This window comes from Elephas maximus, chromosome 10 (assembly GCF_024166365.1).
Source record: "Elephas maximus indicus isolate mEleMax1 chromosome 10, mEleMax1 primary haplotype, whole genome shotgun sequence".
Lineage (NCBI taxonomy): Eukaryota > Metazoa > Chordata > Mammalia > Proboscidea > Elephantidae > Elephas > Elephas maximus.
In genome coordinates, this window is record NC_064828.1 from 13075399 (window position 1) to 13090525 (window position 15127).

At 40.3% G+C, this 15127-nt stretch overlaps 1 protein-coding gene across 3 annotated transcripts in view; it reads left to right on the top strand.

Moving 5' to 3' along the window:
* Positions 1-363: 363 nt before the first annotated feature.
* The window catches only part of TTBK2 (tau tubulin kinase 2), a 210421-nt gene continuing 195657 nt past the window's right edge, over positions 364-15127 (top strand). For all 3 annotated transcript variants that reach the window (XM_049899717.1, XM_049899718.1, XM_049899719.1), the window contains exon 1: positions 364-745. The gene's annotated coding sequence lies outside the window, so the exon portion shown is untranslated. The remainder of the gene's footprint in view (positions 746-15127) is intronic.

Here is a 15127-nt window from a genome sequence, read left to right on the forward strand (position 1 = left end):
TGCTACTAGAACCAAGTCAGCTGGTGAGGCAGACAACAACCCGGCGCGCCAACCTGTAGTCGCCTCAGGACAGGAGGACAGTTGCGTCGGTGGCTGGAACTACAACGCCCAGAATTCCCGCGCGCATGCGCGCTGTCATTGTGATGCTCCTTTCCCGGTAACTCGTCCTCTCAGGCAAACCTGAAGATAGCGGCATTTCTCCGGTGGGGGGCGGAGACGCTTTCTGCCCGACTCTCCGCCCCCTTCATGATAGGCAATGGGGTTAGCCAACCGACGTGGCGTGTTCGGAACGCGTTCTCCAATCAGCATCTGTGGCGGAGAGGTGGGCGTGCGCACTGGCAGGGCAGGTGGGCTAGGCTGTGCCGGGTTGCGAAGGGGGAGAATAACGTCGGGTCGGGTCAGCGGGCGCTGCAGTAGTCGCCGCAGCGGTGATGGGAGCGGTGGGGACGAGGCGGCGGCGGCGGCAGGAGGAGGAGCAGGGGCTGGCACAAGAGCAGCGGCTGGGGGCGCCCAGCAACGGCAGTAACAGCCGCAGCCGCCGCCGCCGCCAGTAAACGCGGACGGTGCCCGAGGGGACTACCCAGCCGGCCGGCCCTCGAACCCGGCTCGGGTCCCGTCGCAGTCGGGCGGCGGGGGATGGGCAGGCGGCGGCGGTTCCGCCTCCTGAGGGCTGACCCCTGCTGGTCCCGGCCCTGAGCCGACCCCGAGCCCTCCGCCCGAGATCCCTGCCTCCGCCACGGCCCAGGTAGGACACGCCCCCAGCCCCCAGGGCGCCGCCCTCCCCCGGGCCGACCCCTCCTCGGCCGCACCCCTAGCCGAGCGAGCGACAGTGAGGAGGGGGGGCTACGAGAGGCTCCTCGGCCGCTGCCCACGGCCTGGGCCGGTGCAGACCGAGTCACTTTGCACCTCAGAGACCGCTCCGGTCCGGCCGCGTTTCCTCCCACGTTTTTGTGTCTTCCCTGAACTTGAGGGTCACGAAGCTGCGTTCTGTTTCTCTCTGTGGTGACCCACATATCGCTTGTACTCACGCTGCTTCTAGTACCAGGTTTGAACACAGAATCCTCACAAAATCCTGAGCGCGTCTTTCCCACCCGGTCTCCCCAGATGTCATAGCAGGCTGTGGGATCTGTTTGATGGGTGGTAACGACTTTCTCCTAGTTGACTTTCTCCTAGTTAGGGTGCTGAAGGAATGAGCTGAGGGGTTGCTTGTCCTTGGCTTTGGCTAAGATGATGTTGACACCCTGGGATGCTGTGGGAGGTACTGTCAAATCGGAGAAGTAAATAATCTGTTGGGATCCAGGATGCTTACCTCCCAGTGAAGTTAATTTTGTTTTAGACTTGGCTGCACTGGAGGCAAGGATGACATTCAGCTGTACTTTGCTTTGAATTGAAGTTGATAGGTGGCAGCAGCCCAACTCTCTCTTCCTTCGCTTTAGAAACTGTTCTTTCTTTGAACATTAAAGAGGGCAGTTTAATTGTAACCTGTGTCAATGTAAAGGTGTTTTGATAGTCAATAGAAGTTGAATTTTTTTTGTGTGTATGAGCAAAAACCAAATCCGCTGCCATCATTCCTACTCATAGGGACAGAATAGAACTGCCTGATAGGGTTTCCAAGGCTGTAATCTTTAGGAAGCAGACTGCCACATCTTTCTCCGGAAGAGCCTCTTCTTGGTTCCCGACCTTTCAATTAGCAGCTGAGGGCTTTAACCACTGCATCACCAGGGCTCCTTTATGTATGAGCAGGGTTACATTATTATGAATGTGCACATGTACACACACACACTCTTGGAGGATACACTTAGTGTGTTTGTTACAATGTTTGATTTTGAGCCATTAATAAGAGTTGCATTGCTATTTTACAAACAGATTTGCCTGGGTAGACGGCAGAGATGTGTCTGCTGCTTGCTTTTGGCTAAGGGCAGTATAGTAACGGTCATTTGGGGGGAAATGAGAGATTGATTTTAAAATATTGAGGAGATTGAATGCTATGTGTCTCTTTTTATAAAAAATTGGTAGTGATGACAAGTATTTTCTATGGCTAATCTTGAAGATATGTCTTAACTATAAAAAAAAGTTCAAGTTAATAGATGTGTAGATTTGGAAGGCATATTGTGATCTGTTCAAATTGAAAACATACTGAAAGGAATCTTTAATTTAGAACCTTATGTTTTCCAGTATGATACATTTTTATCAAGGTGCTAAAAGAGATGTTTGGAGCATGATTATAAAGGAGTTTCTTTTCCATTTTTACTTTATGATAGAATGTTAAGAAAGTGCTTTTTCCTCTTTCAGTTTTAGACACAAAAAGAAATTGAAGTCTATTGCTTTATTAATTTAATATTGAAACAAATTTGATCATAGGTAGGGGGCTAGAAAGTACACTAAAATGTGACAGTTGGTGATAAGTTGTTGAGTTTTCGAAGTAAAAGAATATTACAGAGTTCTGAGGTAGATATGATCATAGAATTTAAATTTTTGTTGGGGGCAGGCAATTCTTTACAGGTTTTTTGCTTTAAAAAGTTACATAACAAGAGAAGATGTTTAATGACCACTTTTGAATTAGTGGCGCCCAGGTGGCACAGTGGTTAAGAGCTTGGCCGCTAACCAGAAGGTCAGCAGTTTGTATCCACCAGCTGCTCCTTGGAAACTCTATGGAGCAGCTCTACTCTGTCCTGTAGGGTTGCTATGAGTTGAAATTGACTTGATGGCAGTGGGTTGGTATTGAATTAGTGGGGGCTGGATTGATTAGCAGAATAAAATAGCCTTTGAGAATTAGTGGAGAATATCATTTAATTCCTTTTCCACTTTTACAAAAAACATTTCATATAGGAAAAATTCTTGTATAAATGTGTGGCAAACAATCTTTTCAATTTTAGAGCGTGTTACTCAAGATTATTTTAGCCATGTGTTCGGGTTTTTTTTTTTTTGCTCATTTTAAGGGTTTTAAGAAACACTTAAAATATAGCTGGAGTGATGGCAGTTTATTTGATGAGTAATATTGCAGGATATCTTTTAATATTTATAGGTTTTTGAACCAAAACAAATTTTATACCATTTTACATTTTTTTTGCCTTTTTTTGTTTTCCAGCACATTGTAAACAATGGTAATGGTGGTGGTGGTGGTGGTAGGTGCCGTCGAGTTGGTTCGGACTCATAGCGACCCTACATACAACACAACGAAACACTGCCCTGTCCTGCATCATGCCCACTATCGTCGTTATGCTGGAGCCCATTGTTGCAGCCACTGTGTCAGTCCATCTTGTTGGGGTCATCTTCTTCCTTGTTGACCCTGCACTTTACCAAGCATAGTGATGGTAGTGGTAGGTTTTTTTTCCCCATGCTTCAGTGGATAGAATCATTTCGTGCTGAAAATACTCAGTTCTTTCAGGTCGAACACCATACCTCCATATTTGATAGAAGAGCCTTTAAGTTCGTATGAAAATGTTTATGAGTTTTTTAGAGCTAAATTTTGAGTGAGTGAAGTTCAACACGTATTACCACTCAAAACAGCTTCTTTCTCCGTTAAAATCTGTCAAATCCTTGATTGTAGGTTTAAAATACAGATTGGAGTTATATTAGTAATAGAATGTGAATGTCCATTTTGCCTGAAAATTTAATCTTTTAAACAGGCGGTTTTAAAGACTTCTTTGTGTATTTTCATTTATGTTCTGTGACTTTTTTGTTTTAAACAATTTTTCTTCTCTTTGTGGTTATTATTTTATGTGGCCTTGAACTTAAGTGAACATATAGTACTTTTTTTTTGTAGTACTTATGAACTTCAGTGAGTATTTTAGATTTTTTTCTATAATTTTTTTTACTCTTTGTATATAAGAACTATCCTTTGGGATACTGATAGCTATTTTTTACCGTATTGTAGGACTTGGCTTTCACTTCAATAAGGCAAGGTAAAAAAGTTGTGTTCTTTAAAGAGAATCTGGAATAAAGTTGTGTCTTCTAAAGAATGGAAGGTAGAAGCTTCTTTGCTTCTTTTAATAAGCTGTCAAGATTTAACCTAACCATGTTTTAAAGATCAGTTTTTTTTTCCCCCAATTGTGGTGAATATAAACATAACAGAACATATGCCATCTCAACATTTTCTACAGGTACGATTCAGTAACACTGATTACATTCTTCAAGTTGAGCAACCATTCTCACTATCCTTTTCCAGACCTTTCCACCACCATTAACATAACCTCAAGGCCCGCTAAGCAAAAACCTCCCTTTTTCCCCCTCCCTCACACCCTTGGTAACCACTAATAATCTTTAGCTTCTATACATTTGCTTATTTCATATAAGTGAGATCATATTTGTCCTTTTGCAACTGACTTATTTGCTCAGCATGATGTTTTCAAGGTTCATCCATGTTGTGGCATGTCTCAGGACTTCATTTCTCTTTACGGCTAAGTAGTATTCCATTGTGTGTATATACCACATTTTTTTTTTTCCATTCATCTGTTGATGGACATTTCCGTTGTTTCCACTTTTTGGCTATTGTGAAAAGTGTCGTGATAAACATTGGAGTACAGATTTCTGTTTGCATTCTTGCCTTCACTTCTTCTGGGTGTTTACCTAGACTGGGTTTGCTGGGTCATATGATAGTTCTGTGTTCAACTTTCTGATGAACCCCCAACTATTTTCCACAGTGGTTGTACCATTTTATAATCTCACCAGAAGTAGATGAGAGTTCCAGTCTCTCCACAGCCTCGCCAACACCTGTTGTTTTCCATTTGTTTGATTATTGCCATTCTAATAGAGTTCAGGTGGTATTTCATTGTAGTTTTGATTTGCATCTTCCTAATAGCTAATGATGGAGACCTGGTGGTGTAGTGGTTAAGAGCCACGGCTGCTAACCAAAAGGTTGGCAGTTTGAATCCACCAGCCACTCCTTGGAAACCCTATGGGGCAGTTCTGCTCTGTCCTGTAGGGTCGCTATGAGTTGGAATCGACTCCACAGCAATGGATTTAGTTTTTTGATTTTTTGATGGCTTTCGAGAAGAGCCCTGGGGGCACAGTAGATAAAGCACTTGGTTGCTAACAGAAAGGTTGGCAGTTTGAATCCACCAGCTGCTCCTCGGGAGAAAGATGTGGCAGTCGGCTTCCATATTTACAGCTTTGGGTCATGGGAGCTCCATAGACACATACAAACTCCCTGAGGGACCAAATTACTGAGCTAAGGGCTGTGGGGACCATAGTCTTGGGAAACATCTAGCTCAACTGGCATAACATAGTTTATAAAGAAAATGTTTGGCATTCTACTTTGGTGAGTAACATCTGGGGCCTTAAAAATCTGTGAGTGGCCATCTAAGATACTCCCATGGTCTCACCCCTTCAGGAGTAAGGGAGAATGAAGAAAACTAAAGACACAAGGGAAAGATTAGTCCAAAGGATTAATAGACCACAACTACCACATCCTCCACCAGACTGAGTCCAGTACAACTAGATGGTCCCTGGCAACCATCACTGACTGCTCTGACAGGGATCACAATAGAGGGTCCCGTATAGAGCTGGAGAAAAATGTAGAACATATTCTAACTCACAAAAAAAAGACCAGGCTTGCTGGCCTGACAGAGACTGAAGAAACCTTGAGAGTATGGCCCCCAGACTAAAAGTAGCTCAGTAATGAAGTCACTCCTGAGGTTCACCCTTTAGCCAAAGATTAGACAGGCCCATAAAACAAAATGAGACTATAAAGGGGCATACCAACCCAGGGCCAAGGACTAGCAGGCTGGAGGGAACAGGAAAGCAGGTAATAGGGAAGCCAAGGTCAAGAAGGGAGATTGTTGACATGTCATGGGATTGTTAACCAATGTCATAAAACAATATGTACACTAACTGTTCAAGGAGAAGCTAGTTTGTTTTGTAAACCGTCATCTAAAGTACAATAATATATGTATATATTAAAAAAAAAAAAATTACAGCCTTGGAAACCCTGTGGGGGCAGTTCTACTCTGTCCTGTAGGGTTGCTGTGAGTTGGAATTGAACATCTTTTATGTGCTTCTTGGCCGTTTGAATACCCTCTTTGGTGAAATGTCTATTCAAGTCCTCTGCCCATTTTTCGATTGCCTTTTTGTTATTAAGTTGTATAAGTTTTATATCATTTTTGGATATTAGACCCTTATTGGATCTGTGGTTTCTGAAAAATTTGCTTCCAGTCTGTACGTTGTCTCTTCACTTTCTTGATAAAATCCTTTGATGAACAAAAGTATTTAATTTTTGTGAGGTTCCATTTATCTTTCAGTGCTGTTTTTGTTGTCATATCAGTATTTTTAAATGTTTGAATTAGAAAACTTATTTAATATTATATCTGTTTTTACCAAAATGCTTTTCATTCATGAATATTTTTATACTTTTTTCTTTCTGCAGTTTGAAAGTAATTCTCTTTAAAAAAATGAAATTACATTGTTTCCCTTCTAGCCATTCAATTGTCTCAGTCCTCTAACTACTGTATTTTGTTAATATTTGTCTGACATTTAGTTTTCCATGTGTTGTTTGTTATAGATTAAGTTTGGAAAGCCTTCCTTCTCCACCTTTTTTTAAAATCTGCTAAGCACCTCGGTTTCTAAAATATTTAAAAAATGTTTTTTTCCAGCATCCTTCAGTAACAGGGCAGTGATGAAGGGAGGAAAATAGGAAAACATGAATAATTGAAGAGAGAAGTGTGAACCTTGCCTCTAGTGAAATTTGTTTTTTAAAAAGTTCATTATATGGTAGATAATAAACTAGATTAGGACTTCATTTCTGCTGGACTTCCCTAGCACTTTAAAAATTCAGCATGTCCAAGACAAAAGTCAGCCCTCTTTTTAACTTCATTCTATAAATGAAGTTACCACCATGCAACCATTCACCCAAGTTCAAAAATCTCATTATTTTTCGCACCCTCTTTCCCCTGGTTCTACTGCACAGAACCTCTCCTTTCCATTCTCATTGCTACCACCTTAACTCAGACTCTCTGAGCCTAATTATCTTTCCTTTGCAGTATTGTAACAGACTCACCCATTCATTCGTTAAATATATATTAAGCGTCTGTGCTAGGGGTTAGAGGTTCAGCAGTAAACAAGACACAAATGATCTTCTCGCTTTTAGGGCCTGTGGTATTTTGAGGGCAGATGGTTGTTGAACAAGGAATTACAAGTGTTCCAAGTGTTATGAAGGGAAAATGCACAGTGCCACCAAAGCACATAACACAGACGTACCCTTGTCTGGAAGGTGGGGCCAGGGAAGGAATCTCACTTTTACCAACTACGGCTCATCGCATATACTCCACCAGATCCAGAGGTTAGTGGATGTAGTGTGGCTTTAAGTAGTTACATAATTAAAAATAAATTTGAATTAAATGTCCACCAAACTCCTGAAACAGCTTTAGACAGATCCTTTCAGAACACCAGAACATGTTGAAACATTTGTCCTAAAGAGCCACCCTCTCCTCTTAACATGGGTTTCTACTTGGGTTTTCGCAGGTCTCAATTCCTTGAGTATTGACGGAGTTCCTATTTGAGGTTTCACACTCCCTATTTGAACCATTAGAAGTCGGGACTAGTTCTTACCAGTAGCCAGGGTGTGATAGTTCAAGAAGGCACTCATGTAGATAAGTAGCTACAGGTGGCACTGTAGCTAGGACCCAGCCATTTATAGATGGATAGGTAATTAGGATATCATCTGAGTAGCTTTGTAAATTTTAACAGATATAAATAAATTTATGAATCAGAAAAAAATCTCTTGTATGCTAGCACTTAATCTTTGGTTTGGAAGTAAGATTAATGCAGCCACTAACCCCTTGAATTAATAAATGATTACTAAACAGGTGAACATAAACTCTTAATTATGCAAAAGAATGAATATATGTTTGTGTAATTGTGGCATCATGGTGAGAATTTAAATCTGTTCTTATCTCTTCCATAGCCTATTATGGATCCTTAGATTACTTAACCTCTCTTTGCCACAATTTTGCTATTTTTTAAAAAGGGAACTTAATATACTTAAAATCCTCTTGCAATAAAAATTATTATAAGGAAGATTCTGTATGTCATTGATTTTTTTTTTTTTTTATAATTTCTTTGCCTTAGTGGGAGGATTATAGATGTAATGCTTTGGTTCATTTAGTTACAGTAAAATACCCAGTAAATGATCTTGTGAAGTGTTTTCCTTGCAACCTCACCATGTAAATTACACGGTACTTTCTATAAGGGAAGAATTTGTTGAATTTGTTTACTTGTTGTTAGTGTTGTAGCCAAGGAGAGGAGAACTAGGCTGTTTACACATTCATTCTGTTATCAGTAATTGTAACCATACTGACTTGTAAGGTTTCTCTTTCCTTTTAATGGATATTTTACTTTCTTGGATATATTTATTGATTCCAGTGAGATTCCACGCTGTTGGGAGTATAGTTTACTTCCTGTGAAAGCTTAGAAGGAACTGGTGAAGTAAAAGTGTTGATTAAATTTTCTTTGCTGTCAACAAATAGGATTTTTCACAAGTCGTCGTCTCTTCTTACTAACTTTTGGAAGGTTCTTGCCAAATCATATGAATAAAAATGAGATTTTGCTGTGTTATTCTGTCTTTGAGGCTTATTTCTGTTGCTTATTTCAGTATATTAGATGTCTTTAAAAACTTAGCTGGTGTATAAACCAGAAAACCAAACCCAGTGCTATCAAGCCGATTCCAACTTCGTAAACTTGTGTCTGTCCCCTTGTTTTATTATAAAACATAATTCAGATAATTTTCACGATGTGAGAAATATATTAATTTTTGAGATACATGAGATAGCCACTGTGCCTCTCACTACACTTTGAAAGAGCATAATGCTCAAGGCAGACCTTTTATATTAAGCTAAACTATTGTTTGGTTTTAAGATGATTTCGGGGGATATTTTTGGCTTAAGGTTTAAAGATTATCTCAGGGCAGTAATTTCAGGGGTCCATCCAACCTTCATGGCACAAGAAAGTCTAGAGTCTGTGAGAATTTGAAATTCTGTTCTGCATTTTCTCTATTTTGATTGGGATTCCTCTATGGAATCTTTCTTTTTTTTTTTTACTTTAGATGAAGGTTTACAGAGCAAATTAGTTTCTCATTAAACAGTACGGGTATTGTTTTTTGGTATTGGTTGCCAACCCCAGGACATGGCAACACTCTCCCCTTAAGTTCCCCATTACCAGCTTTCCTGTCTCCTCCTGCCTTTTAGTCCTTGCCCTTGGGCTGGTGTGCCCATTTAGTCTTATGTTGTTTTATGGGCCTGTCTATTCTTTGGGTGAAGGGTGAACCTCAGGAGCGACTTCAGTACTGAGTTAAAAGGGTGTTTGGGGACCGTACTCATCTATGTAATCTTTGATCAAAAATGTTTAGTAGTGGTAGCCAGGTACCATCCAGTTTTTCTGGTCTCATGGCAGAGAAGGCAGTTGTTCATGGAGGCAGTTAGTCACGCATTCCATATCCTCCTCCAATTCCTGTATTTCCTTTACCCTGTGTTGCTCCAGGTGAATAGAGATCAATTGTTGTGCCTTGGATGGCTGATTGCAAGCTTTTAAGACCCCAAGCACTAGGCAAAACGAACTAAGAGGTAGAACAGAAGCACTGAATACATTCCTAGGCCAATTAACCGGGATGTTCCATGAAACCATGACCCTGAATTTCCAAACCAAGGAACCAAATCCCATGAGGTATTTGGTTGTACATAAGCTGCCTCAGCAGCTACTTTTTTTTTTTTTGTCGTTGTTGTAAATACATCTTTTACACTTTTGCTAGTTCAGCTTTTTACAGGTGTACAACTTATTGATAGCAGTTACAGTAATCAGCTGGGCAACCCTACCCTTAATGTGATATTTCCATCACTGTTAGCCTGCTGTTCCCCCTCCCTCCCACCCTTGGTAACCTTAATAAACTTTGTTCTCTATACATTTTCCTTTTCTAGTCTTTTTATATAAGTGAGGCCATACAATATTTGCCCTTTTGTGATTGGTTTATTTTGCTCAGCTTAATGTCTTCAAGCTCCATCCATAGTGTACCATGTATCAAGGTTTCCATATATAAAACATATGTATATGGTTTAAAAAATAATTATGAAGCTCAGTGGTCAAGAAATAGAACATTACTTGCATCTCAGAAAGCTCCTTTCTGAGCTCACCACTCTTTTTTACCCAGAGGTATCCATTCTTATGATTTTTGTGATAAACATATCCTTACTTTTCTTTAGCTTTGCTTGTTTTGAACTGTACATAAAAGGACTCATATTATGTGTTGTTTGATTTTTTTAAATTGTCATTTGTGAGGCTTATTCATGTAGTTTTGTCCCTCTTGGCCTTTTTTGTTGTTATTTATCAGATTCATTAATGTAGTTCAGTGTAGCAGTAGTATTTTCATTTTCATTTTAGTGTAGTTTTTGTGGTAGGTAAAATTATGGCCCCCAATGATGTCCACATGCTTATTCCTGAAACCTGCGAATGGCAAAAGGGACTTTGTAGATGTAATTAAGAATCTTGATAAAATAATTATCCTTCATTATCTGGGGGGTCCAGTCTGAAAACAAGGGGCCAAAGTTCATTAAATGGGAAAAAGACAGTCTCTTTAACAAATAGTACTGGCATAACTGGTTGTCCATCCGTAAAAAAAATGAAACAGGACCTATACCTCACACCATACACAAAAAACAAACTCGAAATGGATCAAACCCATGGCCATCAGGTCAATTCCAACTCATAGCAACCTTATAGAACAGAGTAAAACTGCACTATAGGGCTTCCAGGGAGTGGCTGGTGAATTTGACAACACTTAACCACTGCGCCACCAGGGCTTCAATCTAAAAAGAAGGGTCCTTATAAGAGAGAGGCAGTAGTGTCAGAAAAAGAGAAAATGTGACAATGGGAACAGAGGGCAGAGGGAGAAGAATTTGAAGATGCTCTGTTGCTGGCTTTGAAGATGGAGGATGGGGCCATGACCCCAACAATGCAGGTGGACTCTAGAAGTTGAAAAAAGCAAGGAAACAGATTCTTCCCTAGAGCCTCCAAAAGGAATATGGCCCTGCTGATATCTTTTTTTTTTTTTTTCCATCTGAAGTATTTGTTTAGTAAGAACAACCCCCTCCCCAAAACTAGTGTAAAACAGTATTCTCAGTCGGTGATCATTGTAGTATACAGTACAAGCAATAAATTCCTCAGAAATTTCAGAAGCAGCAAACTTGACCATTTTTTAAAGTGTCTGCTTTTCAAAAAATAGAAACACATGGGGTGGGAAATTCCATCTCCCCACCAAGTTCCAAGCCTCTGGTGGTTGATAGACGTGGAGGGAAGGTTGGCCTCCTTCTCTGGTCCTCCAGCTCTGGGCCCAACCCAGCAAGGGCTGGATAACCACCAATCTCAACCTTGTCCTCTCCAGCTCTGGTGAGGCGCTTAGAGGGGACCAGAGAGCACTTTCCCTCTTGGCCTCTCGAGGGTTAGGGTCCAAGGGTTAGAGTCCACCGCTGTGAGGCGGCATCCTGCTGATACCTTGATTGATTGTTTGATTTTTATTGTGTTTTAGATGAAAGTTTACAGCTCAAGTTAATTTCTCGTTAAAAAATTTATACCCATATTGTTTTGTGACATTGGCTGCAATCCCCACAATGTGACAGTATGCTCCCTCTTTCCACCTCAGATTCCCTGTGTCTGCTTATCCAGTTCCTGTCCCTTTCTGCCTTCTTGTCCTCCTTTTGGACAGGAGCTGCCCATTTGGTCTCATATATTTCATGGAGCTAAAAGCACGGTCCTCATGTGTGTTGTTATTTGCTGTCTGGGCCTGTGTAATCTTTGTCTAAAAGTGGCCTTCAGGAATGGTTTCAGTTCTGGGTTAAGAGAGCATCTGGGGACCATTGTTTTGGAGGTTCCTCCAGTCTCTGTCAGACCAGTAAGTCTGATCTTTTTACATGAATTTGAATTCTGTTCTACATTTTTCTCCTACTCTGTCCGGGACTCTCTGTTGTGATCCCTGTTAGGGCAGTCGTTAGTGGTAGCTGAACACCATCTAATTCTGGTCTCAGGCTGGTGGAGTCTCTGGTTCATGTGGTCCCTTAGTCCTTTGGGCTATTATTTTCCTTATGTCTTTGGTTTTCTTCATTCTCCTTTGATCCAGTTGGAATGGGACCAATAGATATATCTTAGATGGCCGCTTGCAGGCTTTTAGGATTCCAGACGCTACTCACCAAAGTCGGGTGAAGAACATTTTCTTTATAAACTTTATTATGCCAGTCGACCTGGATGTTCCCCAAGACTATGGTCCCCAGGCCCTAGCCCCAGCTACTCTGTCCCTTAAAGCATTTGGATATGTCTAGAAAATGTCTATACTTTTGCTTTGGTTCAGTTGTGCCGACTTCCCTTGTATTGTGTGTTGTCCTTCCCTTCACCAAAGTTGACACTTGCCAACTATTTAGTTTGTGATCTCCCCTCTCCCGGGACTCTCACTATACTCATAACCATCAAAGAATGCTTTTTTCTGTGTGTAAATCTTTTCCTGAGTTATAGTAGTGGTCTCATATAATATTTGTCCTTTTGGGACTGACATTTCACTCAGCATAATACCCTCCAGATTCATCCATGTTATGAGATGTTAGGTGGATTCATCGTTGTTCTTTATCATTGCATAGTATTCCATTGTGTGTATGTACCGCAATTTGTTTATCCGCTCATCTGTTGATGGGCATTTAGGTTGTTTCCATCTTTTTGCTATTGTGAATAGTGCTGCAGTGAACATGGGTGTGCATATGTCTATTCATCTAATGTCTCTTATTTCTCTAGGGTATATTTCTAGGAGTGGGATTTCTGGATCATATATAATTCCTATTTCTAGCTTTTTGAGGAGGCACCATGTAGTTTTCCAAAGTGATTGTACCATTTTGCATTCCCACCAGCAGTGTGTAAGAGTTCCAATCTTCCTCTATCCCTCCAACATTTGTTATTTTCTGTTATTATTATTATTCATGCCAGTATTGTTGGGGTGTGATGGTACTGCAAAGTAATTTTGATTTTCATTTCTCTAATGGCTAGTGATCGAGAGCATTTCCTCATGTGTCTGTTAGCCAACTGAATGTCATCTTTGGTGAAGTGTCTGTTCATATACTTTGGCCATTTTTGACTGGATTATTTGTCTTCTTGTTGTTGAGGTGTTGCAGTATCTTGTAGATTTTAGAGTGATTAGACCCTTATGGATATGTCATAGTCAGAATTTTTTTTTCCAGCCTATAGGTTCTCTTTTTACTCTTTTGGTGAAAGTCTTTCGATGAGCCTAAGCGTTTAATTTTTTAGGAGCTCCCAGTTATCTAGTTTCTCTTCTGGTGTTTATATATTTTTAGTTATGATTTATATTCTATTTATGCCATGTATTAAGGCCTCTAGCATTGTCCCTATTTTTTCTTCCATGATCTTTATCGTTTTAGCTTTTATATTTAGGTCTTTGATCCGTTTTGTGTTAGTTCTTGTGTATGGTGTGAGGTATGGGCCCTGTTTCATTTTTATTATGCCAGCACCATTTGTTAAAGAGACTGTCTTTTTCCCAATTAACATACTTTGGGCCTTTGTCAAATATCAGCTGCTCATAGACGGTTGGATTTACATCTGGGTTCTCAATTCCATTCCACTGGTCTGTGTGTCTTTTGTTGTACCAGTACCAGGCTATTTTGACTACCATGGCTGTATAATAGGTTCTAATATCAGGTAATGTGAGACCTCCCATTTTTTTTCTTCTTCTTCAGTAATGTTTACTTATCCAGAGCCTCTTCCCTTTCCATATGAAGTGGACAGTTTGTTCCTACTTCTCATTAAAAAAATGCTGTTGGAATTTGGATTGGGATTGCATTGTATCTGTAGATCACTTTTAGTAGAATTGACATTTTCACTCTGTTGAGTCTTCCTATCCATGAGCATGGTATGTTTCTTCAACTTGTGTAGGCTTCTTTTGGTTTCTTGCACTAGTGTTTTGTAGTTTTCTTTGTATAGGTCTTTTACATCCCTGGTTAGATTTATTCCCGAGTACTTTATCTTCTTGGAGACTATTATAAATGGTATTGATTTGGTGATTTCCTTTTTGATGTTCTCCGTGTTGGTATAGAGGAATCCTACTGATTTTTGTATGTTTGTCTTGTATCCTGAAACTTTGCTGAAATCTATTAGTTCCAGTAGCTTTCTTTTGGATTCTTTGAGGTTTTCTGTGCATAAGATTATATCAGCTGTGAATAGGGATAATTTTATCTTTTCCTTACCAATTTAGGGAAACCCTGGTGGTGTAGTGGTTAAGAGCTATGGCTGCTAACCAAAAGGTTGGCAGTTCAAATCCACCAGGTGCTTCTTGGAAACTCCGTGGGGCAGTTCTGGTCTGTCCTGTAGAGTTGCAGTGAGTTGGAGTCAACTCGACGGCAATGGGTTTGGTTTTTTTTGAGTTTTACTAATTTGGATGCCCTTTATTTCTTTTTCTTACCTTATTGCTCTAGCTAGGACCTTCAGCACAGTGTTGTTAGCTTTGTATAAATGCCCTTTATTATGTTGAGGAATTTCCCTTCTATTTCCTATTTTGCTGAGAGTTTTTATTAGGACTGGGTGTTGGACTTAGTCAGATGCCTTTTCTGCGTTGATTGATAAGATCAGGTAGTTCTTTTCTTTTGTTTTATTTATGTGGTGGGCTACGTTGATTGATTTTCTAATGTTGAATCATCCCTGTATAATTGGTATGAATCCCACTTGGCAATGATACATTATTTTTTTGATATACTGTTGAATTCTCTTGGGTAGAATTTTGTTTTGAGGATTTTTGCATCTACGTTCATGAGGGACAGTAGTCTGTAGTTTTCTTTTTTGTGGTGTCTTTGCCTGGCTTTGGTATCAGGGCTATGCTGGCTTCATAGAATGAGTCCGGGAGTATTCCTTATTTGTCTGTGCTCCGAAATAGCATTAGTAGTATTGGTGTTAGCTCTTCTCTGAAAGTTTGGTAGGATTCTCCGGTGAAGCCATCTGGGCCAGGGCTTTTTTGTTGTTGGGATTTTTTTTTTATTATTATTACTTCTTCCATCTGTTTATTTTGTTATGGGCTTTTTTAGTTTTTCTACCTTGGTTTGTGTTAGTTTAGGTAGGTAGTGTGTTTCTAGAAATTTGTGCATTTCCTCTGGGTTTTCAA